The sequence below is a fragment of the Mandrillus leucophaeus genome, unplaced genomic scaffold (genome assembly GCF_000951045.1).
Source record: "Mandrillus leucophaeus isolate KB7577 unplaced genomic scaffold, Mleu.le_1.0 Scaffold407, whole genome shotgun sequence".
NCBI classification, from domain to species: Eukaryota; Metazoa; Chordata; class Mammalia; order Primates; family Cercopithecidae; genus Mandrillus; species Mandrillus leucophaeus.
Window position 1 is genome coordinate 1266102 of NW_012104332.1, and position 2896 is coordinate 1268997.

The 2896-nt window shown below is 43.5% G+C and overlaps 1 protein-coding gene and 1 pseudogene across 1 annotated transcript in view; both read left to right on the top strand.

Moving 5' to 3' along the window:
- LOC105548287 overlaps window positions 1-609 on the top strand; it is a 98749-nt pseudogene extending 98140 nt beyond the window's left edge.
- PAPD4 (PAP associated domain containing 4) overlaps window positions 393-2896 on the top strand; it is a 109390-nt gene continuing 106886 nt past the window's right edge. The window contains exon 1 of the mRNA XM_011992203.1: window positions 393-1056. The gene's annotated coding sequence lies outside the window, so the exon portion shown is untranslated. The remainder of the gene's footprint in view (window positions 1057-2896) is intronic.

A 2896-nucleotide genomic window follows, 5' to 3' on the forward strand; every position in this document is an offset into this window, starting at 1 on the left:
GAAGCATTTTCCTTCCAAAGAAGCTCTCAGGTTACTGCAGGGGCAAAAAAACAGATAAAGCTTAATGTTGCTCCGGGGCAGAAGAGTAGAGGAGCATTGCTTAAAGAAAGGCTTCTTTGGGGACAAGTCACTCCGCCAACACATGAAGGAACCACGGAAAACGTTAGAGTTAGAACAGCTGCACGTGAGTTCACACAAGGGGCCCAGAAGTGGCCCTCCGGCGACTGCCTGCTCCCCTGTCCTCCTAGTACAGTCCTAACCCTTTCCCAACTGGTGCTGGCAGCAGTTAAGAAACCACCTCCTTCCAAAGCCAGCTGTCTTGCGCCTGCGCATTCAAGCAAAGCGCTCATAGAAGGCGGGAGGGAGGGCGTTACCGGAAGTGTGACCTCTCGCTCCCCGCAGCCTATTCTCATCCGGGGTCACGTCGATCTTCCGGGTGTCTTTGACAGGGTTCTCTACGCCGCTTTTTCTGCGACTTTTTGGTCTTCCGCTTTTTGCCACCGCCCCCAACCTTCTAAATCCTTGCGGCCCCTGTCTTTTATTGTGTTACTCCTCCCCTGGCAGCTGTGCCGGGGGTTAGATCGCAGGCAGGGTCGGAGCTGGGCCTAGCTGCCCCACGGGCCACCACTACCTCCCTTGGTTCGAGAGAAAGCTACGACCGAGTACGCCCAGCCGTCCCAGCTCGGGCCTTGGAACTTCTGAGCGGGCAGTGCGGGTAGGCCCTGCTTAGTCCTTCCCGGAGGACACCTGTGAGTTTAGGGGGTTTCGGAGAGGAACGCAGCGGTGTAGGCCCAGGTCGGGGGCGGGGCGCGGGAAACTTTCCGAAACGGTAGCGTTTTGTTTCGCGTGGGAGGTTCCGGCAGTATCTCTTGGTTATTCCAAGTTTATGGGCGGCCCCTGGGCTGCTTGTACATTTTGAAGAATCTTAGGACCGCTTACTTTGCTTACTCGTTTTTCTCGTTCTCGCGTACTCCCTCGTCCACCACTCCAGGACCAAAAGAGGAAGATAGTCTTGGGACCCCTGCATGGTGTTTCAAAGGGTGGTAAAGAACTAAGGTAAATAGCTGGATTAATTAAAAAATCTAAAAGGCATTTATCTTTTAAGGCTTAATTAAATGGCATGAAATTGCCTCAGCTTTTCACTTATAGGAAAATGCACAGGTTAAGACTGTTGTGTACGTTTCTTTTCTTGTTCAGCCTTTGTAGAAAGGCTTTTCGTGTCTCAAGGTGAGAACACGAAAGGCTTATGTGTCTCACAACTTATGGATTCTCTAAATTACTTGTCTTATGTCTTTCAACTCTTTGTTTAAGATAGCAGATGTTTTTCATTAGGGTGAACAGAGAAGAAACAAAGGGAAACTGTAAAACACAATCTTAATAACAAATGTGCAGTGTATGATTTTGTGAGGAGAGAGATTGTAACTGATCACTAACTCTGTGTTTTTATATTACAGGTAACATACTTAACTTTTGTAAATACCTTCATATTGTATGGTTCAGTACCACAAGGCTTCCAACACGTACTGATTAACAGCCATAAGGCTATTAATTTATACTGATTAATAGCCAGTAATAGTGACGTTACTTTGTTGGTGTGAATAGCCCTAATTATGCCTGAAAATGTCTTGTAACAAACTCCATGTGAAACAGGCCATTTATGAGTTGTTTAAGAAATGCCCGTTTGGAGCCATGTGACTAGATTACTTTTTGAAGACTTGGGTGTAATTCAATTCTTAGCCAAAGGGAATATCCTGTTCAAAACCTGGAAGTGGTTTTCACAGTGGGTTGGTAGGATTTAGGAATTGGATTTTTCGTATTGTGGAGAAAAGAAGTGGGTTTGAGGGATCAAAGATATTTGTACAAAATGGACAGTATCTTGGTTTAGCCAGTACAGTTCTGGTTTTTATACTAGGTATATTCTGCTTTTCAAAGAATCTGATGAAGGAATTATATATAACCTTGAGTGTTCTCTAATTTGTTGGAGGAGAGGTCAAGTTGAGGACAGAAATTCCAGGTTGCAAATTACAGGACCAAATACTTTATCACTAGAAATTACTAGGAATTAATCTACTTTTTTTTTTTTTTTTTAAGACGGAGTCTTGATCTTGTCACCCAGGCTGGAGTGCAGTGGCACGATCTCGGCTCACTGCAGCCTCCGCCTCCTGGGTTCAAGTGATTTTCCTGCCTCAGCCTGCCGAGTAGCTGGGATTATAGGTGCCCACCACCATGCCCAGCTGATTTTTGTATTTTGTAGTAGAGACGGGGTTTCACCATGTTGGCCAGGCTGGTCTCAAACACCTGACCTCAGGTTGATCCATCCGCCTCGACCTCCCCAAATGCTGGGATTACAGGCGTGAGCCATGGTGCCCGGCGGAATTAATCTACTCTTTTACTGCCTTGTTTCACGTAAACCTGTGTAATCTCCCATTGGGTCCACCTTAGGAAACAGTCTTTAAGGTTTTCTCCATAAGGCAAATACAGTATACTATTTTATGGTCAAGTACAGATTGTGGAACTGATAACTTTTAAGGTAAGGAAAATTGGATATTGCCAATATCTGGATTTTATGTATCTCTCATAAAATTTGTCACATGGAAGATGGTAGAAGACCACAGTTAATATGGAGTAATGTTTTATATAACGAATCCCTACTTAGGAAACCTTTCATTCAGAGTATGAAGAAAATGAAGATTTAAAATTTTGTGGAGGTCCCCTTATTTCTGTTATAGTAATAGTTTTACTGTATTTTATTTTGTGAAACTACATTCTGTTTAAAAAATGATTATGTTGTTTATGATAGATAATTGTTTTGATGTCATTTTTATTTTCATCAAAATCAATGTGAAATATATTAGAAAAAAGAAATAGAAATTCATGGGCGTTTCGTTTACTTCTT